We start from the raw sequence: 25,951 nt of genomic DNA, 5'->3' as shown, positions 1-25,951 counted from the left end.
TCAATTGAACCCGGGAGGTTGCAATGAGCTAAGATCGTGCTACTGTACTCCAGTCTGGGTGACAGAGAGAGACTCCACCTCAAAAAAATTTTTAAAATAAAAAAAAAATTGTAACAATTTACTATGAAAAAGTTACGTGAATGTGGTCTCTCTCAAAATACAGTCTGCATAAAAACCACCATATACGGCCGGGCGTGGTGGCTCAAGCCTGTAATCCCAGCACTTTGGGAGGCCGAGACGGGTGGATCACGATGTCAGGAAATCGAGACCATCCTGGCTAACCCGGTGAAACCCCGTCTCTACTAAAAAAATACAAAAAACTAGCCGGGCGAGGTGGCGGGCGCCTGTAGTCCCAGCTACTCGGGAGGCTGAGGCAGGAGAATGGCGTAAACCCGGGAGGCGGAGCTTGCAGTGAGCTGAGATCCGGCCACTGCACTCCAGCCTGGGCAACAGAGTGAGACTCCGTCTCAAAAAAAAAAAAAAACAAAAAAAACAACAACAAAAAAAAACCACCATATACACAATGGTGGTCCCATGAGATTAAATGGAACTGAACAATTCCTATTGCCTAGTGACGTAGTGATGTAATAGCCATAGTAACATGACAGAGCAATTTTTAAACTAAATGTAGTGTACATTAACTGTACAATGTTTATAAAGTCTACGGTAGTTGTAGCAGTCCATTCTCTCACTGCTATAAAGAACTACCCGAGACTGGGCAATTTATAAAGATAAGAGGTTTAATTGACTCACAGTTCCACATGGCTGAGAAGACCTCAGGAAACTTTCAATCACGGTGGGAGGGGAAGCAAGCACGTCTTATATGGCAGCAAGCAAGAGAAAGAGAATCTGTACATAGGAAAACACTGCCACTTTCAAAACCATCAGATCTCAAGATAATTCACTCACTGTCACGAGAACAGGATGGGGGAAACTACCCCTCTTATCCAGTCACCTCCCTCCTTCAACACATTGGGATTACAATTCGAGATGAGATTTGGGTGGGGATACACAGCCAAACCCTGTCAGTAATGTACAATAATGTCCCAGGCTTTCACATTCACTCACCACTTACTAACTGACTCACCCAGAGCAACTTCTAGTGCTGCCAGCTTCATTCATGTTAAGTCCTATACAAGTGCATTTTTTTTCCTTTCATACCATTATTTTAGCTGTACCTTTTCTATGTTTAAAAACACAAATACTTACCATTATGGTAAGTTGCTTACAGGATTCAGTAATGAAATGTACAAGTTTGCAGCCTAGGAGCAATAGGCTATACCATGTAGCCTAGGTATGTAGTAGGCTATACAATATAGCTTTGTTTAAGAACATTCTAAGATGATTGTGCAATGACAGAATCACCTAATGAGGTATTTCTAAGAAAATACCTCCCTCCTGCATTACACAACACATGATTCTACCTCACTGTACTCTACTCACCTATTTTCAGAGGGGTTGACCATGGGGAACTAAAATCAAGGAAAGAAAAACCGCAGATAATGGAAAATGACTGTAGTCTCTTAATATTCACTCTTAACCAACTATCACCAATCTGCAGAATGAACTTTTCACAACAAAACGAACTTCAGAAATGCACATCCAAATATACCACTGCCCACTTAAAAACACTTTAATAGGCCAGGCACCGTGGCTCAAACCTGTAATCCCAGCACTTTGGGAGGCTGATCATGAGGTCAAGAGATCGAGACCATCGTGGCCAACATGATGAAAACCCATCTCTACTAAAAATACAAAAATCATCTGGGTGTGGTGGTGCGCACCTGTAGTCCCAGCTACTTGGGGCGCTGTGGCAAGAATATGGCATGAACCCAGGAGAAGAAGGTTGCACTGAGCCGAGATTACACCACTGCGCTCCAGCCTGGTGACAGAGTGAGAATCTGTCTCAGAAACAAAAAAATAAAACAACAACAACAAAAAACCACTTCAATAGTTTCCCTATATCATATAACCCTTTCTTACCTCCACAACCTTCCCTCCTTTCAACATTTCACTTTATGGGCAATACTAGCTTTTCCTTCTTTCAATTCTATAAATTCTCCAGAGCTCATTCCCACTTCAAAGGCTTTTAAGGGGTTGTTTTTACGCTAAATGGAATATTATTATTGCCTGTACCCTCTTTTGCAGCTGGATAACTTCTATCTATCTCTCTGGTCCTTGCTTAAAGTCACTTCATCAAAGACAATGTCTCTGAATCTCCAGATGAGGTCAGGTGCCATATGATGATTTACCTATGCTTTCCTTCTTGGGATATATTACAATTACAATTAACTATTTACGCAATTAAACTAACTCCTCTGCTAGATTATAAGCTCCATTTTATGGCTGTAGCTACCCCTAACATCAGGCACAGTCTCCAGGCACAATAACTCAAAAACTACATGATGAAGGGACAAAAGGAACAAAACCACAAACATCCCATCGCTGCTATAATAAAGAAAAAAAAAGAAAGAAAAATTTTAATTTTCAAAAATAGGCCAGATTCGATGGCTCATGCCTGTAATTCCAGCATTCTGGGAGGCCAAGGTGGGTGGATGACGTAAGGTCAGAAGTTCAAAACAAGCCTGGCAAACATGGCGAAACCCCATCACTACTAAAAATGCAAAACTTAGGCTGGGCACAGTGTCTCATACCTGTAATCTCAGCACTCTGGGATGCCAAGCAGGTGGATCACAAGGTCAAGAGATCGAGACCATCCTGGTCAATATGGTTAAACCCCATCTCTACAAAAAATACAAAAATTAGCTGGGTATGGTGGTGCATGCCTGTAGTCCCAGCTACTCCGAGGCTGAGGCAGGAGAATCACTTGAACCTCAGAGGTGGAGGCTGCAGTGAGGCGAGATCACGCCACTGCACTACAGACTGGGCGACAAAGAGAGACTCTGTCAAAAAAAAAAAAAAAAAAAAACTCAATATTCATTTTTATATAATTTCGATGACACCATAATACTATATTTTGGACAGCAATTAAGCAAAAAGATTTGAGAAAAAATTCAATATAATTACTTCACTTCTAGAGAGCCAAAGCAAATAATGTAAGATATAGCATTTATAAATTACTTTTGTCCTTTATATCATTTATATACTTTATCTTCAAGACATGAAAATATATTTACAAAGATATTTTATATAACCATTTATAACCATAAAACTTTTATAAACGTCTGGCCGGCTGCAGTGGCTCTCACTTGTAATCCCAGCACTTCGGGAGGCTGAGGCGGGTGGATCACTTGAGGTTAGGAGTTCAAGACCAGCCTAGGCAACATGGTAAAATCCCATCTCTACTAAAAATACAAAAAATTCGCTGGACGTATTTACTATTAGCAATTTAAATCCAACAATATATAAGAAGAATAGGCCAGTTGCGGTGGCCCACACGGATTATGAAAGTAATCCCAGCACTTTCGGAGGCCAAGGAGGGAGGATCATTTGAGGTCAGGAGACCTGCCTGGCCAACATGGTGAAACCCTGTCTCCAAAAAAAAAAAAAACGAACTGAGCATGGTGGCACGTGCCTGTAATCCCAGCTGCTTGGGAGGCTGAGGCAGGAGAGTCACTTGAACCCAAGAGGCGGAGGTTATAGTGAGCAGAGATTGCACCACTGTACCCATCTCCAAAAATAATAATAATAATAATACACCATGACACCAAATGGCATTTAGTACAACATTTGAAAATAAAACAATGAAATTTACATTAATATCTTTAAATATATAGCATTATCTCAATAGATACAGAAAAAGCTTTTGAGAAAACTCAATATGCATTCATGACATAAACCCTCAGGAAGTGAGGGCTAGACCTTACTCAACTGTGTATTCTCCATGGCATGGCATGACTATTCCTCTTGGGGTCTGTGACTGTAACTATCTTTTCAATGGGAGTCATGTAGGCTTCTGTTGGCCTTGTCATATCGAAATAGTACTAAAACCTATATTTGAAAACAATCTGATAAAGTTCATCAATAAAATCCCTACAGCTGACTTATAATTAATGGTGTAACACTGAATGCTCTCCTCAAAGAATGAAAACAAGATTAAGTCCATTCTGTAAGGGAAGAGAAGAAAAGGAATTACAACAGGAAAAAAGAGAGAAAACTGTGTTTTATGACAATCATCTATTAGGAAATCTAAGAAATCTACCTAAAAAACTAGTAGAATTAATAGGACTTAAGTAAGGTTGTAAGAAACAGGTTAATATACAAAAATTCAATTTCCAACCAAAAATGAGAAAATGTTATAATACTTTATAATTGCTGAAAAATGTATTTAATATTTTAAAATACAAATAGCATCAAAAAAGAACAAACTATTTAAAAATAAAAATAATTTTAGGCCAGGCATGGTGACTCATGCCTGTAATCCCAGCACTTTGGGAGGCTGAAGCAGGCAGATCATTTGAGATCAGGAGTTGACCAGCCTGGCCAACGTGGTGAAATCCCATCTCTACTAAAATTATAAAAATTAGCTGGGCTTAGTGGTACATGCCTGTAATCCCAGCTGCTTGGGAGGCTGAGGCAGGAGAATTGTTTGAACCCAGGGGATATAGTGAGCCAAGACTGTGCCACTGCACTCCAGCTAGGCGACAGAGTGAGACTCCGTCTCAACAAAAGGAAAAAAAATAAGTAATTTTAAAAACAGACCAAAGTCTAAAAGCAACAAACGACTGCTCAGGAATAACAAAAAAGACCTAATAAATGGAGAGAGATACTATACTAATGATTAAGACTCAATGGTTGTTAAGATGTCAGTTCTCCTTAAACTGATCAGCAGATTCAAGACAATTACAATCATGATCCCATCAGCCTTTTTTGGAGAAGAGAGAAAAGAGATTATTAAAATTGATATGGAAATGTGAAGGACGTAGAATATGCAGAACTTCGAAAAAGAAGAAAAAGGTTTAAGGCCTTGCAATTCTACCTTCAAGACAATACAAAGTTACAAAATAATCAGAATACTCTAACTGAGCTAGACAAACAGATTTTTGGAGCAGAAGGAAGATTTCTGAAAGAGATCCCACTTATGCAGCCACAGGATGTTCCCAAAGCAACCCAGCGAGAAAAGGAGACTCTTTTCAACAAATGGTGAAAAACAACTGGACAGCCATATGCAAAAAACTCAAATCTACAAAAATAACTGCAGATGCATCACAGACCTAATAAAAATTAGCAAAAGTAAAGCCTTTAGAGGAAATCAAGGAAACTACCTTCATGACTTCGAGGTTAGGCAAAAGTGTCTTAGCTCACAACAAGCAGTAACTACAAAAAAAAAACACTGATAAATTAAATTTATCAGACATAAATATTTCTATTCATCAAAAGGTACAGTTAAAATAAATAGGTAAACCACATAGACTTGGGGAAAGTATTTACAAAACATTTATCTAACAAAGGATGAGTATTTAGGACATATAAACACCTTCTGCAACTCAAATAGATGAAAAAAAGAAAACAAAGAACACTAAAGGCTAAATGAACAAACTCATCACCAATGAGAGCACACAAATCGTCAACACACAAGCTAAACGTGCTCAATATCACCAGTTCTCATGAAAATGTAAACTGAAACCACAATGATACCACTTCCGGTCAAGACGGCATGAATAAGGGGACCAGATTTAGCCTCCTTGCGTGAAATAATAAAAATCTAATAAAAGGAATGAAACAACAACACTGAAGATATTGGACAAGTAACAAAAGACAGTGACCCCTGGAAGACAAAAAACAAACGGGCTACACGCGTGCCCAGCTTACTGCCTTGAGAGAGTTTCCAGGTCGTGGAACAGGGAGGAGGAACCCAGGCAGAGCATGTGGTCTCCCCAAGTTGAGGAAATGGAGCAGGAAGTCCAAGGAGGCCAAGGTGCCTAGAGCTCACAAGGGAAACCAGCACTGAGTAGACAGCTGGAGAGAGAGAGAGAAATGAAGAGATCTACAAAGGCTCACCCTAGAACTTTTGGTTGAATGACAAATCAGCACTTGCAATGTAAAGGAGCTATCCAAGGGCAAGGTGAGAAATCCCCAAAAGAATTAGAGGTAATAGCATCCAGAACTGACATAAGGATGTGAATAGTACCTGTACCCAAAATCCAAAAGGAAATGATGTGATGTAATTAATATCACATTGGAGATATGACATCGGAGTACTAGGAAAGAAAAGGCTTCAGAAGGAGGAAAAACTTAACCCTAAACACAGCCCTGGTCCAATCAAAGAAAACATAAAAGACCCAACAGAAAGAAACTGTTTTCAAGCAACTGAATAATACCACAGAACAAAGTCCACAAATATTTTTAAAAGGCAAACAAAACTAGAGAAACGAGAAAACAAGGTAAAATTCCCACTGGTTAAAAAGTCAGTCAAAATTTATAAGATTTACATAGAAGCAGGAAATTACACCCCACAATGAAACAAAAAACAAACCAATTTTGAAATGAAACAGAAAATAGAATTAGCACACAAGTCCTTTAAAACAATTATGATGATATTTCATTGATCGGAAGGCTAGAAGAAACAAACATATTAAGTAAAAATATGAAATATTTTTAAAATTTGAACTTCTATAGATGAAAAATTACAAAGTCTAAGATGAAAAATACACTTTGAAATTTACAACACGTGAAACCAAACTTACTAACCTAAATGAAACACAGAAAAAAAAACACTAAAAAATGTAATACGTGATAATTGAAATAACTTCAAGAGGCCAAACATACTTGTAACCAGAGCCACAAAACAGGAGATAATATAGAAAAAAAAAATCTTTAGAAATCGTGGCCAAAAACTTTCATGTTTGATGGAAATTATAAGCATATATAACATGGCACTCTATTGATCAACTATCAGTCACTAGAAACATGAAGAAAAGTGGCTGAGTGCAGTGGCTCATGCCTGTAATCCCAGCACTTTGGGAGGCCGAGGTGGGAAAATCTCTTTAGGCCAGGAGTTTGAGACCAGTGTGGGCAACATTGCAGAACACCATCTCTAAAAAAACAAAAAAACAAAAAAACAACAAAAAAAAAACAAAAAAACATACACATGAAAAATGGCCTGGCCCTGTGGCTGACACCTGTAATCCCAGCACTTTGGGAGATTGAGGCCAGCAGGTCACCTGAGGTCAGGAGTTCGAGACCAGCCTGACCAACATGGACAAACCCTCTCTCTACTAAAAATACAAAATTAGATGGGCATGGTGGCGCATGCCTGTAATCCCAGCTACTTGGGAAACTGAGGCAGGAGAATTGCTTGAACCAGGGAGACGGAGATTGCAGTGAGCCGAGATTGTGCCACTGCACTCCAGCCTGGGCAACAAGAGGGAAACTCTGTCTCAAAAAAAAAAAAAACCACACACACACACACACACAAAAATTAGCCACGGGTAGTGACACACACCTGTGGTCCTTCCAGCTAAGGCAGGAGGAGGTTGAGGCCATAGTGAGCCATGATTGTGACACTGCACTCCAGCCCAGGTGATAGAGTAAAAGCCCATCTCCAAAAACTAAGGTAAACCAGGACCAAAACGACTAAAATCAGAAATTAAAATTCTAATGCAGCCAAAGAAAAAGATCTTATCACACAATACAAAATCAAAAGAAAGTTGAAATCGTTGTAATACTATCATGTAAAGTGGACAAAAATAAAAATTTTATCAGGAAAAACGATCATCTTTTATATACATTAAGGGTTTAATTCATCAAGAACACACACAAATCCTAAGCATTTATTTACCTATTAATAACAGGGTTTCAAAATAAATAAAGCAAAAACGAAAGTAGGAACTGTAAGAAGAAATGAAAGAATCTACAATTATATTTTATTTTATTTTTTTTTTGAGACGGAGTCTCGCTCTGTCACCCAGGTTGGAGTGCAGTGGCTGGATCTCAGCTCACTGCAAGCTGCGCCTCCCGGGTTTATGCCATTCTCCTGCCTCAGCCTCCTGAGTAGCTGGGACTACAGGCGCCCTCCACCTCGCCGGGCTAGTTTTTTGTATTTTTTAGTAGAGACAGGGTTTCACCGCGTTAGCCAGGATGGTCTTGATCTCCTGACCTCGTGATCCACCCGTCTCCGCCTCCCAGAGTGCTGGGATTACGGGCTTGACCCACCGCGCCCGGCCAGCATCTGCAACTATATTTTAAAATTTCAGCAAACCTCTCTTTGTGATAGAACCAGGTCAGCCGTGGCAATTCACACCTGTTATCCCTGAACTCTGGGAGCCCGAGACAGGATTGCTTGAGCACAAGAGTTCAAGACCCACCTGAGCAACACAGGGAGACCCTGTCTCTACAAAAAGATTTTAAAAAACTAAGTGGGTGGGCCGGGCGTGTTGGCTCACACCTGTAATCCCAGCACTTTGGGAGCCTGAGGCAGGCGGATCACCTGAGGTCAGGAATTTGAGTCCAGCATGGCCAAAATGGTGAAACCCCGTCTCTACTAAAAATACAAAAATTAGCTGGGCGTGGTGGCGCACAACAGTAATCCTAGCTACTCGGGAGGCTGAGGTAGAAGAATCACTTGAACCCAGGAGGTGGAGGTTGCAGTGAGCAGAGATCGCACCATTGCACTCCAGCCTGGGCAACAGAGCGAGATTCCATCTCAAAAAATAAAAAATAAAAAAAATTTGCTGGGTGTGGTAGCATATGCCTGTAGACCCAGCTACTGGGGAGGCTGAGGTGGGAGGATCACTTGAGCCCAGGGGGTGGAGGCTCAGTGAGCTATGATCGTACATGTCACTGCACTCCAGCCTAGGTGACAGAGTGACATCACGTTCAAAGAAAAGGAATGATAATAATAATAATAGGACCAGTAGACAGAGAATCAGTAAGGATACAGAAGCTTGAATAACACCATTAACCAGACTGACGTAACTATAGAATACTCTGCACAAACTACCAGAATACAAATTCTGTTCAAGTGCATTTGGAACACTTACCAAGATATACTATATTCGAACCAGAAAAACAACTCGTGGTAAATTTAAGAGGTTGCAAGTCTTATCACGAGTTTTTTTCTTACCACTGTGTTATTAATTTAGAAATCAGTGACGGAAAAAAAAATCAATAGACAATTCCAATATTTGGAATCAAAACATACTTTTAAAATAACCAATGGGGACCGGGAGCGGTGGTTCACTCCTGTAATTCCAGCACTTTGGGAGGTCGAGGCAGGTGGATCACAAGGTGGGGAGTTCAAGACCAGTGTGGCCAAGATGGGGAAACCCCGTCTCTACTAAAAATACAACAATTAGCCTGGCATGGTAGCAGGCACCTGTAACCGTAGCTACTCAGGAGGCTGAGGCAGAGAATTGCTTGAACCCGGGAGGTGGCGGTTGCAGTGAGCCAAGATCCAGCGGCTGCACTCCAGCCTGAGCGACAGAGCAAGAATCTGTCTCAAAATATAAAATAAATAAATAAATAAATGCATTAAATAAAATAACCAACGGGTTAAAAAAAAGACAAAAATATCAAGTATTTTTAAGACAGTTAAAGCAGTAATTGAAAGAGAAATTTATACAATTACACGACTATATTAGAAATCAGTGACTTCATCTTTTCCTTAAGAAACTAGAAGAGCAAAAGAAAGAAAGATCGAGCAGAAGTCAATGAAACAGAAACAGAAAAATAGGGCACACTCAATGAAATCAAAGGTTAGACTTACACTTCTGGGAGGATGGACCGGACATACTTTGCCCTATTCCTCCCACTAAGTACAAATTTAAAAAGTGAATATTGTAAATGAAACGAACATTCTCTGAAAGGTGGAGAGAAGGCAAATTAGTTCAGGATCACAAGACACAAGGCACAGTAGAGCAGTAAATTCCCTGGGTATTCTTCTTGACTAATGTATCCTACTCCTGAAATGCAAGAAGTGAGTACCTCAGGAACACAGATGGGCACAGACCAAAACAATCCCCAACAGGGCCGGGCGCGGTGGCTCAGGCCTATAATCCCAGCACTTCGGGAGGCCGAGGCGGGTGGATCACCTGAGGTCAGGAGTTGGAGACCAGCCTGGCCAATATGGCAAAATCCCGTCTCCACTAAAAATAAAATTTAGCCGGTCGTGTTGGCGGGCGCCTATAATCCCAGCTACTCCGGAGGCTGAGGCACGAGAACCGCTTGAACTCGGGAGGCGGAGGTTGCAGTGAGCAGAGATCGCGCCGCTGCACTCCAGTCTGGGCGATAGAGAGAGACTGTCTCCAAAAAAAAAAAAAAAAGAAGCCCCAACAAAGGCCTTCTCTCTCCGGACCAAATTACCAGTAAAGTGGGATGTTCACCAGAAAGAAAACTTTTGAAGAAGAACTGCTCAAATCCAGCATTACACCACAGAAAACCTAGCCCCACCCATACCAGCAATGATCGCATGGGGAACGCAGATATCCACCCTCATGAGACTGTCATGAAAACAACCCTAGATTCCCACCAGGTGGTGTCAGAGCAAATTAAGCAGGGGACTGGAACTTTCATTCCAAATGGCTAGTTAATGAGCATCCCCTCCCCACCGTGTCAGTGAAGAAACGTGGGGAAGCCTGGCCTTCACCACCATCTGCCAGTAATAAGGCATCCCTCCCTGTTCTCACTGGAGCGGTAGCAGAGAAGACCTAGGAGAGAGTCAGGACTTTCACCTACACACAGTAACAAATGAGGCCACACCTACCACGGAGATCAAGTGGGACCCACAACTCCCACCTCTGCAAAGAAATGAAAGGGAGGCCGGCCATGGTGGCTCACGCCTGTAATCCCAGCACTTTGGGAGGCCGCGGCAGGCGGATCACGAGGTCAGGAGATGGAGACCATCCTGGCTAACACAGTGAAACCCCATCTCTAGGAAAAATACAAAAAAATTAGCTGGGCGTGGCGGCGGGCGCCTGTAGTCCCAGCTACGCCAGAAGCTGAGGCAGGAGAAAGGCGTGAACCCAGGAGGCGGAGCCTGCAGTGAGCCGAGATCGCGCCACTGCACTCCAGGCTGGGTGACAGAGCGAGACTCCGTCTCAAAAAAAATTAAAAAAAAAAGGGAACTAAAAGGGAATTTACTTCAAATATCAACATAGACAAGGTAGAGAACCTGAACTTCATCCCCAACCTGGCTTAACAAGGTGGCACCAACACTCTGCTCCTGTTAGATCAGTGTAAGAGAACACTAGTTAAAACAGTTGTTTAAGCTGCATAGTCTCATGACAACACAAAAATGCGCAGGTTTCAATCAAAAGTTATTTGTGATACCAAAAAGATACCAAGAATTGGGAAGATTTCAAACTGAATGGAAAAAGGCAAAAAACAAATGCAAACATTGATATATCTTATTTCTAATATCTCACAGATACATCAGAATTAACTGAAAAAACCCTTTTTTTGTTTGTTCGTGGTTGTTTTTTGTTTTTTGAGATGGAGTCTCGCTCTGCTGCCCAAGCTGGAGTGCACTGGCATTATCTCAGCTCATCTCCCAAGTTCAAGCCATTCTCCTGCCTCAGCCTCCTGAGTAGCAGGGATTACAGGTGCCGCCATCATGTCTGGCTAATTTTTGTGTTTTTAGTAGAGACGGGCTTTTGCCATGTTGGCCAGGCTGGCTTCAAACCCTGACCCCAGGTGACTAACCCATCTTGGCCTCCCCAAAAAAATGTTTCGGCCAGACACGTTGGCTCATGCCTGTAATCCCATCACTTTGGGAGGCCGAGGTGGGTGAATTACCTCAGGTCAGGAGTTTGAGAACAGCCTGACCAACATGGACAGACTCCGTCTCTACTAAAATTAGCCGGTGTGGTGGCGCATGCCTGTAATCCCAGCTACTTAGGAGGCTGAGGCAGGAGAATCGCTTGAACCTGGGAGGCAGAGGTTGCGGTGAGCCAAGATCGCGCCATTGCACTTCAGCCTAGGCAACAAGAGCAAAACTTTGTCTCAAAAAAAGAAGAAAAACAATTTCAGTGGAACAAATATCCAAACAATATCAACGAACTAAAACAAACAGATATAAAACACAATAAAGAAAAATGGTTTTGGCATAGTGAATTGGGGTAGAAAAAAAATACAACAAGAAAAATGGAATTCCAAAAATGTTCAAGTAACCCAAATGAAAGCAGGAAAAAGAACAATCAAAAAACAAAAACTTAAACGAGGCATGGTGGCTAAGGCCTGTAATTCTAGCACTTTGGGAGGCCATGGTGGGTGAATTATCTAAGGCCGGGAATTCAAGACCAGCCTGGCCAACATAGTGAAACCCCATCTCTGCTAAAAATATAAAAAGTAGCTGGGCGTGGTGGCACATGCCTGTAATCCCAGCTACTTGGGAGACTGAGGCATAAGAACTGCTTGAACCCGGGAGGCAGAGGTTGCAGTAGGCCAAGATTGAGCCACTACCCTCCAGCCTAGGCAAGAGTAAGACTTTGTTCCAAAAAATAAAAAAGGGACTCTGACAACATCTGTAACTACGTAAATGACCTAAACACCTAAATACAGCAAATAAAAGACAAAAACTGGCCAGGTGCAGTGGTTCATGACCGTAATCCCAGCACTTTGGGAGGCCGAGGAGAGCAGATCATTTGAGGTTCGGGGTTCGAGACCAGCCTGGCCAACATGGTGCAAATCTGTCTCTACTAAAAATACAAAAACAAAATTTATCCAGGTGTGGTGGTAGGCACCTGCAATAGCTACTCTGGAGGCTGAGGCAGGAGAATCATTTGAACCCACTAGGTGGAGGTTGCAGTGAGCCAAGATCATACCACTGGACTCCACCCTGAGTGACAGAGCGACACTCCGTCTCAAAAAAAAAAAGACAAAGATTGACAAACTGGATTTTAAAAACTAACCTAAAGCCAAGCATGGTGGCTCACGCCTGTAATGCCAGCACTTTGGGAGGCCATGACAGGAGGGTCTCTTGAGCCCAGGAGTTCGAGACCAGGCTGGGCAACATAACAAGACCTTTTTTATTATCCCTACAAATAATAAAAAAAAAAGTCAGGTGTGATGGTGCACATGTGTGGTCCCAATTACTTGGGAGGCTGAGGTGGGGGAAATGTTTGAGCCCAGGAGGTCCAGGCTGCAGTAAACCGCAATTGTGCCACTACAGTCCAGCCTGGGTGACAGAGCAAGACCAGTCTCAAAAAAAAAAAGGCCAGGCACGGTGGCTCACACCTGTAATCCCAGCACTTTGGGAGGCTGAGGAAGGCAGATCACAAGGTCAAGTGTTCGAGACCAGCTTGGTCAACGTAGTGAAACCCCATCTCTACTAAAAATATTTAAAAAACCAGGTATGGTGGCGGGCACCTGTAATCCCAGCTACTCAGGAGGCTGAGGCAGGAGAATCACTTCAACCCGGGAGGCAGAGGTTGCAGTGAACCAAGATGATGCCATTGCACTCCAGCCCAGGTGACAGTGCAAGATTCCATCTCAAAAAAAAAAAAAAAAAGAAATAAAACATAACCTAACACTATTTTGTGTACAAGAAATTTACTTCGAATATAACAATCTAAGCAGGTTGAAAGCAAAGAAAAAATTAAAAACGTATATGATGCAAACATTAATTAAAGAAATGCTAGATGACAATATCAGAAACAGTATACTTCAGAACAAAGAAAAAGTACTAGAGACTAAGAAGGAAATTATTTATTGAGAGAAGGGTCAATCCACCAAAAGGACATAACATTCCTGAATGTGTATGCACCAAAAAACAAGACTACAAACTATGTGAAAGAAAACCTGATGGAACAGAATGGAGAAATGCATAAATCCACTAGAGAGACTTCAATATTTCCCTGTAACAACTGTTAAAACTACACATATATTCACAGCAAGAATATTTAATTCAACCCCATGAACTAACAGCATCCATGGATATTAACAGAACATTGTACCCACCAAGAGTAGAATACTTTTTTTTTTTTCTTCAGACAGTCTCACTCTGTCGCTCAGGCTGGAGTACAGTGGTGCGATCTCAGCTCACTGCAACCTCTGCTTCCTGGGTTCAAGCAATTCTCCCGCCTCAGCTTCCCAAGTAGCTGAGACTACAGGCATGTGCCACCATGCCCGGCTAATTTTTGTATTTTTTTTTAGTAGAGACAGGGAGACTCTGTATCAAAAAAAGAAAAAGAAAATAGCCAAAAGTGATGAACAGAGGATATATAAAGGTACTAGTTTGCTTGTCTCAGCAGCACATATACCAAAATTGAATCAATACAGAGAAGATTAGCATGCTCCCTGAAAAGTGATGACATGAAAATTCTTAAAGTGTTCCATGTTTTTTTAAAAAAAGATACCAAATAAGCACCTGAAAAGATGGTCAATATCATTAGCCACTAAGTAAATACATATTAAAAACACAATGAGGCATGTGTAGTGGCCTGTAATCCCAGCACTTTAGGAGACCAGTCTGGAGCATGGCTTGAGCTCAGAAGTTCTAAACCGGCCTGAGCAACATAGCAAGACCCCATCTCCTCAGAAACATATTTTAAAAAACACTGGCTGGGTGTAGTGGCACACACCCATAGTCCCAGCTACTCAGAGGGTTAAGGTGGCAATAAGCCATGATCACAACACTGCCCTTCAAAGCCTAGGTAACAGAGCAAGACCCTGTCTCAAAAATAATAATAATAATAATAATACACAATGAGAGATCACTACCCACCTATCAAAATTACTAAATGAAGACTTATGTTCACATGAAAACCTGTGTAATGTTTATAACAGTTTTATTCACAATAACCTACAAGTGGAAATAACTGAGATTATCTTTCAGCAAATAAGTAATTAAACAAAATGCAGTATAACTGTAACAAACATTAAGCAACAACCTGGAGGAATCTCCGAGGAATTAAACCTAGTGTAAAAAACTCAATCCCAGAAAGTTACATGTTGTTTTGTTTTGTTTTTAGACTGAGTCTCACTCTGCCACCCAGGGTGGAGTGCAGAGGCACAATCTCAGCTCACTGCAACCTCTGCCTCCTGGATTCAAGCAATTCTCATGTCTCAGCCTCCCAATCAGCTGGGATTTCAGGTGAGCACCACCACAGCTGGCTAATTTTTGTATTTTCAGTAGAGACAGAGTTTCACCATGTTGGCCAGGATGGTTTCGAACTCCTGACCTCAGGTGACCCACCCGCCTCAGCCTCCCAACGTGCTGGGATTACAGGCGTGAGCCACGCACCTGGCCTCCAGAAAATTACAACTTCTATCATCCCATTTATATAACATCCTTGAGATAACAAAATTACCAAAATGAAGAATACATTAGTGGTCATGACTAAGTCTGGCAGCAGGAGGAAAGCAGGTGTGGCTATAAAAGCACAAGAGGAAGGAAGAGGATTCTGGGAAGATGGTGCAATAGGAAGCACCAGGAACCTGAGGTTGGGAGTTCAAGACCAGCCTGACCAACATGGAGAAACCCCATCTGTACCAAAAATACCAAATCAGCTGGGCGTGGTGGCGCATGCCTGTAATCTCAGCTACTCGGGAGGCTGAGGAAGGAGAATCGCTTGAACCCAGGAGGCAGAGGTTGCAGTGAGTCAAAATGAGGCCACTACACTCCAACCTGGGCAACAAGAGTGAAACTCCACCTCAAAAAAATAAATAAATAAAATAAAAAACAGTGTTGTATTGGCAGAAAAACAGAGCACTGAAAGAGAACAGAGAGTTCAGAAATAAACTCTTGCTTATATGGTGAAGTGATTTTTAAAAAAGTGCCAGGATCATTCAGTGGGAAAGAGTCTTTTCAACAAATAATGCTGGGAAAACTGGATTATCTACATGCAAAAGAATGTAGGTAGACACTTATCTTACACCACACACAAAAATTGACTCAAAATGGATCGACGATCTAAACATAAGAGCTACAACTGGGCCAGACATGGTGGTCACACCTGTAATCCCAGCACTTTCAGAGGTCGAGGCGGATGGATCACGAGGTCAGGTCATCAAGGACCATCCTGGCTAACACTGTGAAACTCCATCTCTACTAAAACTACAAAAAAAAACTAGCTGGGCGTAGTGGCGGGTGCCTGTAGTCCCAGCTACTCAGGAGGCTGAGGCAGGAGAATGGCAGGAACCCGGGAGGCGGAGCTTGCAGTAAGCTGAGATCGCACCACTGCACTCCAGCCTGGTGACAGAGGGAGACTCCGTCTCAAGAAAATAATAATAATAAAATAAAAATAAAAACGTCAACAAAGTTGCTCAACTATAACAGAAAAAGAAAGCTTACAAGAGAATGTAGAGCTCATAGTTTCTACTTAGTGTTCATTATATAAATGCTTTAAATGGACTGAAAATCCTGAAACACTGCTTGAATCATAAAGAATCTAGGAAATATTATGGAAGTATTTTCTAGCTTGTTTCTGAAACCTCTGGAAAAAACCTCCTCATGTATCAATACAAGCTAACCTGCTTTACACAAATAAAAAAAAAAAAAAACTATGACTGGGTGTGGTGGCTCGTGTCTAAAATCCCATCACTTTGGGAGGTTGAGGCGGGCAGATCACGAGGTCAGGAGTTCGAAGCCAGCCTGGCCAACATGGTGAAACCCCCTCTCTACTAAAAATACAAAAATTAGGCAGCCATGGTGGCAGGTACCTGTAATCCCAGCTCCTTGGGAGGCCGAGGCAGGAAAATACTTGAGCCTCAGAGGCAGAGATTGCAGTGTGCCAAGATCGCACCACTGCACTCAGCCTGGGATCAAGTAAGACTCTGTTTCCAAAAAAAAAAAAAGAAGAAAAAAAACAAAAAACAAAACTATACATTTTATTACATGTATACATTTGTCTTTCATATACTTGTAACTCAGAAAACCATGCTTTCACAAATTGAAATACAATAATATTAGCGATCATAACATCCGTGAAACTGTACAGAATAAACCGGCCAGATGCTGTCTCTTACACCCTGGAACCCAGGTCTGGTCAAGGCTTCTCTTGGTTGTATGAACTCACCTCATGCACCTGTCATAAGGCTCAAAAGAGACACTGTAAACAAAAGCGTCTTGTAAACTGTATAAGCCTGTAGATATGTGGTTCATCTAAATCAAGGCACTTTAACGACTGACAGCTGCCCCCCCAGAATCTCTTTTCTCCATTCTTAAAATAAACAACTTGTATTTCCAAGTCCGGTTCAAAAGTGATATTCTTAGAAGCCTCCGCATCCCACCTGTCCATCAGGCAGAACGAATCCGTCTCCACTCTAGTATTATACTCTCATAACTCTTGGCCCTTCACCAGTTCATTCAAGGGTATAAAGAGCAGTTAAAATATGTCAGGCATCATGCTATGCACTGGAGAAAAAAATCTTAAATGTGTAAAGTTTACAAAGTTTTTCACACACATTATCTCATTTCATACTTTAAAAAATATCCTGGCCGGGCGTGGTGGCTCAAGCCTGTAATCCCAGCACTTTGGGAGGCCGAGACGGGCGGATCACAAGGTCAGGAGATCGAGACCATCCTGGCTAATATGGTGAAACCCCATCTCTACTAAAAATACAAAAAACTAGCCGGGCGAGGTGGCGGGCGCCTGTAGTCCCAGCTACTCGGGAGGCTGAGGCAGGAGAATGGCGTAAACCCAGGAGGCGGAGCTTGCAGTGAGCTGAGATCCGGCCACTGCACTCCAGCCTGGGCGACAAAGCAAGACTCCGTCTCAAAAAAAAAAAAAAAAAAAAAAATATCCCATAGGATCATAATGGTTTGTTTACAATTTCTCTCACCAGAATGAATTCCCAGGGGGTAGAGACTAAGTGTGATTCACCTTTGACTTCCCAGAGTCTAGCGCAGTGTCTGGCACCCAGAAGACACCCATTAAGTGCTTGATAAATAAATGAGTAAAGGAGTAACAGACACTTGTTCCATTACTAAAATATCAATCAGGGTTAACACTGAAATAATCTTCCACAAAGTTTCCACAGGGGAAAGGGGGAAAATACATTATATTACACAAACACGTCTGGGGAGTGAAAATTCCTCCCTACGGCAGAGCATCTCCAGCTCAAGTTTAACTGTGTAACAAAGGCACGTAGCAACTGAAGATGGATTTGACTTTACTACGGGACTAACAAGCTCTAAGTGAAGAACAATGAGTTCTGCATAAAAGCTCCTATGTAGATCATTCTGCTTGATAAAACTCGACATTATTACACAAATATTAAAATAAACACTTAAACTAAAGAGCTTCTGCACAGCAAAAAAACTATCATCAGAGTGTACAGGCAACGTACAGAATGGAAGAAAATGTTTGCAATCTATCCGTCTGACAAACGTCTAATATCCAGAATCCTCAAAGAATTTAAACAAATTTACAAGAAAGAAAAACCCATCAAAAAGAGAGTGAAAGATATGAACAGACACTTCTCAAAAGAAGATATTTATGTGGTCAACAAACATGAAAAAAAGCTCATCATCACTGCTTATTAGAGAAATGCAAATCAAAACCACAATGAGATACCATCTCATGCCAGTTAGAATGGCGATCATTAAAAAGTCAGGAAACAACAGATGCTGGAAAGGACGTGGAGATACAGGCACGCTTTTACACCGTTGGCGGGAGTGTAAATGAGTTCAATCATTGTGGAAGACAGTGTGGCGATTCCTCACAGTGACCACTTTAAATCTTATTTTACATGTAATAAAACCATTTTCTATTTACAAGAATCAAACAAAGTCTCCTAAAGCAAACACTTACGGCTTCATTTATTTCCCACTTTTGGCAGAAAATTGGATTTTCACTGTAACTGTGGTGTGCTAAGTGCATGGTTAAGCCAGTGTCAGCGTCATCTTCCTGTAAATTACAGATGCCGTCTGTGAGCAGGTCTCCTGCGGACTCATGGATGTTGTATTTTGAAATCTGCTTTAGAGGATATTTTAAGACTTTTAGAACCACAAATACCATTTGACCCAGCAATCCCATTACTGGGTATATACCCAAAGGATTGTGAATCATTCTACTATAAAGACACATGTACACATATGTTTATTGCAGCACTATTTACAACAGCAAAGACTTGGAACCAACCCAAATGCCCATCAAGGATAGACTGGATAAAGAAAATGTGGCACATGTACCCCATGGAATACTAGGCAGCCATAAAAAAGAATGAGTTCATGTCATTTTCGGGGACATGGATGAAGCTGGAAACCATCATCTCAGCAAACTAACACAGGAACAGAAAACCAAACACCGCATGTTCTCACTCATGAGTGGGAGTTGAACAATGAGAACACATGGACACAGGGAGGGAATATCACACACCAGGGCCTGTCAGGGGATGGCGGGCAAGGGGAGGGATAGCATTAGGACAAATACGTAATGCATGCGGGGCTTAAAACCTAGATGGCAGGTTGATAGATGCAGCAAACCACCATGGCACATGTATACCTGTGTAACAAACCTGCATGTTCTGCACATGTATCCCAGAACTTAAAGTATAATTTTTAAAAATTTAAAAAATAAAAAAAAATAAAGTCTTGTTTCAGGGTAATATTAATTTGCATTGCCATCTATTTCAACATGGCAGACAATTGTGCCATCTGAGCCAAATGGAGCTTTGACATGAAATCTGAAAATACCCCATGAATGGAGTGATAAAGTGAAATAATCCAATGCTACCAGTTCTCATAAGCTCAAAATGCAATTCTCTACTGTACAGAAATCCCTGGTATAGGTGAGAGATACACGTCAAGATCTTGCATATTCCAAAGTTTACGGCTATCACTGCGACACAGAGCTTCTTCCATAAACTTCCCATGTTTCCACTGAAGAGCTCTGTGTCTGGGGCTACTTTACCATCGCTAACTTCACAATGGTGTTTTCTCCTTGGTGTAATATTTCACAACAAGACAAAGAATAGGTATGTGTGTATGTGAATCATTCATGCTACTTACCACATAAATAACAACAAGCAGCAAATATGAAGATAAAAGCAAAGTTGAAGTATAAATGCTCCTGTCCAGATGGGTGAGGCTTACTCATCCACCAAGCGATGTCCTCGGCCCAATACAGTGAGTTTTAATAGACAGTCAGGGTCAGGTGACATTCATCTATCTAGTCCTACATGCCATTTTGGCATTGAAGGTTTCCACAGGGCTAGAGTCACTTAGCTCCAGGTGCACAATTCTAATGTATGAATATACTTTTCTATTCTAAATCCACAGTGGGCAAAATGGCTCAGTGTAATGTTAGAATTCGTCTACTACATACCAAGCACTGGAACAGGTAAACGTTTTACATACATCCTCTCTAATCTTTGCAACATTCCACAAAGTAAGGGTTATTTTACCCACTTAAAAGTCACTGGATGCCGGGCGCGGGTGGCTCAGGCCTGTAATCCCAGCACTTTGGGAGGCTGAGGCGGGCGGATCGCGAGGTCAGGAGATCGAGATCACCCTGGCTAACACGGTGAAACCCCGTCTCTACTAAAAATACAAAAATGAATTAGCCAGGCGTAGTGGCAGGCACCTGTAGTCCCAGCTACTCGGGAGGCTGAGGCAGGAGAATTGCTTGAACCTGGGAGGAGGAGGTTGCAGTGAGCCTACATCGCACCACTGCACTCCAGTCTGGGCTTATATTTAAAGTGGTGACTTTTAAAGAAAAGTAAATTGGACAGTATGTTAAGCCCATAAGACATGACTAATTTATGACATTCAGTAGCAAATATCAACATAATTCCTGACACTTAACTCTCACGGATACAAGCTGCTCAAGTGCTTATAGGCTAAGTCCACAGAGATAAGTCATTTTCTGATCCTTAGTTTCTACAACAAAACACAAAGTCAAGAGCAAAGAAACCTGTACATTTCCGAGAAAAGTAGAAAAATAAAGAAACAGGGCCAGGCGCGGTGGCTCACGCCTGTAATCCCAGCACTTTGGGAGGCCGAGGCGGGCGGATCACAAGGTCAGGAGATCGAGACCACGGTGAAACCCCGTCTCTACTAAAAATACAAAAAATTAGCCGGGCGCGGTTGTGGGCGCCTGTAGTCCCAGCTACTCGGGAGGCTGAGGCAGGAGAATGGTGTGAACCCGGGAGGCGGAGCTTGCAGTGAGCCGAGATCGCGCCACTGCACTCCAGCCTGGGAGACAGAGCGAGACTCCGTCTCAAAAAAAAAAAAAAAAAAAGAAACAGACTATGGTGGCTTATTTTCAAAACTATATCTACTTCATCCAAGTATTTAAGTACTTTCTTCTGAAATCTTGAAAAATAAAACCTTTTTAGAATTTGATATACGACCTAATGTCTCTTTATATGGCTTCTTCATATATAAGTGGTAACAGGCCATTCAAATATAAGTCATTATCAGCATGATTTTTTTACTAATAACCTGTGGTATTGGACAAAAGCTTTAGAGCAAGACCTGCTGAGGAAAAGAACAATTAAGGCAATAAAAAACATGTTAAGGTAACAATTAACTGATTAGCACAGGATCTTTTCTCATTATGGTGGGAACAGTTGCAATTCCTTTTCTATGGAAAACAGTCATTAGGAGAATAGAATGAATTAGCATGCATAAAGCACTTACTATAATAAACATAATAAAATATCAGTTACGTAAGTAAACGAATTAATAAACATGGAAAACCACATCATGCACATACATTCAATAATACCTACTTTTGAAGGTGGTCATGTTCTTTCAGAAATAGCTCAGTTCTTCTGTTGTTTACTCCAGACCCACTTTTACATGACCTGGGACAAAAGAGAAAATTTATAAACATTTTTGGCAGAGGATACAAAATCAGAGGAACTGAGTGACCCTAGTGATCTTGAAAGTAGATACATTGGCCGGGCGCGGTGGCTCAAGCCTGTAATCCCAGCACTTTAGGAGGCTGAGGCAGGCGGATCACAAGGTCAGGAGATCAAGACCATCCTGGCTAACACGGTGAAACCCCGTCTCTACTAAAAATACAAAAAATGAGTCAGGCGTGGTGGCAGGCGCCTGTAGTCCAGCTACTCGGGAGGCTGAGGCAGGAGAATGGGGTTAACCTGGGAGGCGGAGCTTGCAGTGAGCCAAGATTGTGCCATTGCACTCTAGCCTGGGTGACAGAGCGACACTCCGTCTCAAAAAAAAAAAAAAAACAAGAAAGTAGATACATTGAGCATCTTCATAGTTTTGAATGAACAACAAAAGTGCATAATCCTTTCCCTTTCACCCCCAAAAATGATATCTAGTATAAACAGATAAATACTAATGCCTCTCTATTTTAGGCCTAACAGTTTACTATGTTTTTCACAAAAATAACTCAACATTCAGAAACAAACAAACAAACAAAATATCTTACTTTTACTTTCCTTTCCTTCTCTGCTATCTTCATTTTCTCCAAGCGGAAGTAAACCGTAGCACTGATTTAGTATGTAGCACATGGGGAGGGAAAGCCGTTGAAATGGAATGTTTTCCATAACAGTAATACATGCGGTCCACCAACGGAAACCTAAGGAAGCCAACAGTTTTTTTTTGTTTTTTTTTTTGAGACAAGGTCTCTTTGTCACTTAGGCTGGAGTGCAGTGGCACAGTCTCAGCTCACTGCAGCCTTCTCAACCTCCCAGGTTCAAGTGATCCTCCTGCCTCAGGCCCACAAGTAGCTGGAAGTACAGGAGCACGCCTCCATGCCCAGCTAATTTTTGTATTTTTGGTAGAGATGGGGTTTCGCCATGTTCCCCAGTCTGGTCTCGAACTCCTGAGATCAACCAATCTGCTCGCCTCGGCCTCCCAGAGTACTAGGATTACAGGTGTGAACCACCATGCCTGGCTCCAAACTTTTAAAATTCAAGTTAATGTACAAATACTACAGTAAGACAAAAGAGAGTCATGCTGTTAAAATGGAAATACTGGCTGAGACGCAGGGCTACCGTGCAAAGCACAGGAGAAAACACCACCGAGGAAGGCAGAATGATATAACCAAGAACACACTGGACTCAGGAGACTGATGACGTGGATTTAAATCTATATTCCATCATTTCATAGCTTAGACAAGTGTGTCAATGTCTACATTTGTAAAATGAGACTGATTATTTCTATCTTAACCAAAAGATCATTATGGAGCCAAAAAAAAAAAACATGAAAAAATACTGTGTAAGTTACTATATACATCCATGCACACACACACACACACACACACACACACGTCACGTATCTCTACTATATCACATCTCACTAATCATATTCTGCCTTGGATCATACTAACTTGAGTACCTGCCTTACTTTCCTCCAGCACCTGGATTATAAACTCCTGCAGGGCCACGTTGGTCTTTTCATTTCTACCTGCTACTGTGACTAACTCAGGGTTGCTCCTCAGGAGCTAGTTGAAGGAATGGATGAACATATCTTTTCCGCCCATTTTTCAAAAACCAAGTGATTACAGTGGGTTGCATTCTAGTGATTCCCACACATTGTGTGTGGGGGTGCTCAGTGTCTATACATTAAAGGCATCCCCTACACAGGTTCTCAGTGTATTCCTCAAAATGTGTATGTAAATGCACTGAACAGAAATTAAACAAAAGGCTTACATGTCCTGAAGGACTAGAAATCTGACAACTGTCTTACTGTTGAAACTGTCACAACAAAATAAAGGATCTCTAGGAAAGTGTTTCTGAGAGTACACATAATGTATAGTTGATAATCGTGTATATCACAGCTTATGAAACTTATCACATAATTTATCACCAGTGACACGATGACAGGTATCATTTGATGGCTCCAGACTGGAAAGTCTTCAGCTTCAATGAGATGCCCACGGGACTTAACATTGTCAGTGGTGTTCAGTTGTGAAATAATCTCCAAAATTGTGTATCAAATGCTAGAATAGATCATTAAAGGACAGGCCAAATGACCTCACCTTAAAAAATATTTAAAATGATAGATTGAGATCAGCTTAAAAACGTTGGGAGTCCTTAAATAATGTAACATTAAGGCTAAGAGTTTCTATGTATTATTGTTGTAATACATACAAATGTAATATACAATTGTTGGGACAAGGGAGGGACAGAGATAGTGGATAAACAGGAGGACAAACATGGAGATCTTCAGTAACTGATAATGCTATAATTTTAAAAATTTTATTTTCTTTAGCACATCTGCAGAGGATCATAAAAATAATGTTATAGTTCTTAGGGTGGGTGGTAAGAAATAAAAAAACCATGAAGATACCATCTAAGCTGCACTTTGAACTAAGACAGGAAAGTCAAGGTTGGCAGGAGCCAATGGTGAAATAAGAGGAAACCTGAGATAAAAACGGAAAAGTAGATTAGGATGACGCTGTAGCAGTGATGTTCAAAGACAATGAAATGGGAATTGGAAACCCTGAAATCTCAACCATGGTTCTGCCACTCAATTTGCAATTAACCATCGACATATCCTAAAGCTAAATCTGAATAAATAATCTGCAAAATAATATAAAAGGCAACTTACTCAATATCTTTTCATACTGATCCCATGAGATTCTGCCTTTCCCGTACTGCCATAAAGTTTGCTTTGGTTTTATGGAATCCACGTGTATAATCCTGTAATAAATCAACATCTAGTTTCAACATAAGCTAGTTATTGGATTTTCATCTGACTGAAGCAGTTACGTATTGTCTTTACACTGTAAATTTCTGTCAAAGAAAGTGCTATTTAAGAAATCAAATTGGCCGGGCGCGGTGGCTCACGCCTGTAATCCCAGCACTTTGGGAGGCCGAGGCGGGCGGATCACAAGGTCAGGAGATCGAGACCACAGTGAAACCCCGTCTCTACTAAAAATACAAAAAATTAGCCGGGCGCGGTGGCGGGCGCCTGTAGTCCCAGCTACTCAGGAGGCTGAGGGAGGAGAATGGCGTAAACCCAGGAAGCGGAGCTTGCAGTGAGCCGAGATCGCGCCACTGCACTCCAGCCTGGGCGACAGAGTGAGACTCCGTCTCAAAAAACCAAAACAAAAAAAAAAAAAAAGAAATCAAATTAACCAAAGGTAAAAATAACTTTATAATTACTTTTCTGAAAAGTGACCAACTTCTTTCAAATGAAAATAAATCAGTGTTAGGGAAACAGAGCCATTACATCACTATCCTTTGTACCTCCTAGTACTTTGTCTTATGAGGCAGAATTAGGAAGAAAAAATTCCCAAATAAAATAATTTCAAATAGCCTAGGAGAAAACTTGAGAGATTCTTTCTACTTAATAGTGCAGCTAATAGAGCTTATTTTCAAATTTCATCATTTTGGACTCTCCCCAAAAATTTAATTCCCAAACTAATCAAAAAAGAGCAAGAGAATTGTAAAGAACAAAATAATCTTTAAACGTTTTCCCTTATTTTTGTACCATTGTATTTTTAAAAGATATTAAGGATATTAATTACTTTTTAAATACGCAGAGATGGGCGGATGCAGTGGCCCAGGCCTATAATCCCAGCACTTTGGGAGGCCGAGGTGCGTGGATCACTTGAGGTCAGGAGTTCAAGACTAGCCTGGCCAACATGGCGAAACCCCATCTCTACTGAAAATACAAAACTTAGCTGGGCATGTCAGTGGCTGTAATCCTGTGCCTCAGCCTCCCGAGTGACTGAGATTACAGGCGTGTGCCACCATGCCCGACTAATTTGTTTTGCAATTTTAGTAGAGACAGAGTTTCACCATGTTGGCCAAGCTGTTCTCGAGCTTCTGACCTCAGGTGATCCACCCGCCTTGGCCTCTTAAACTGCTGGGATTACAGGTGTGAGCCACTGCGCACAGCTGAACCCACTTTCTGACTGTGGCCACTGCATTGAGGGGGATATACTGGCGGTGTCGTTATCACTGGGTAAACTAAGGCCAGGGAGCCAAGCCTATGGACTGGGACTGTTTCCACAGCTGCTTTCACATCAGCTTTGGTGGCCCGCCCTCTCAGCAGGAAGGACAGAGATGGCTATTGCCATCTCTGAGATAAAGTTGACTTCACTAGAAAGTAGAGTACTTGATGTTTCACTTCTGGTTCCTAATTCTGGGTCTACAGGGAGAGACCCCCTCTGTCCTACTTCAT

General features: G+C 41.6%; 1 non-coding gene across 1 annotated transcript; it reads left to right on the top strand.

The window, feature by feature from the left end:
- The first annotated feature begins 14,134 nt into the window (after positions 1-14,134).
- Positions 14,135-14,241, top strand: LOC114676049 (U6 spliceosomal RNA). Its single transcript, XR_003726885.1, has one exon. It is a non-coding gene; the product is annotated as a U6 spliceosomal RNA (small nuclear RNA).
- Positions 14,242-25,951: the final 11,710 nt, after the last annotated feature.

The sequence above is a fragment of the Macaca mulatta genome, chromosome 16, assembly GCF_049350105.2.
Source record: "Macaca mulatta isolate MMU2019108-1 chromosome 16, T2T-MMU8v2.0, whole genome shotgun sequence".
NCBI lineage: Eukaryota > Metazoa > Chordata > Mammalia > Primates > Cercopithecidae > Macaca > Macaca mulatta.
This window is presented reverse-complemented; position numbering and strand designations above follow the sequence as displayed.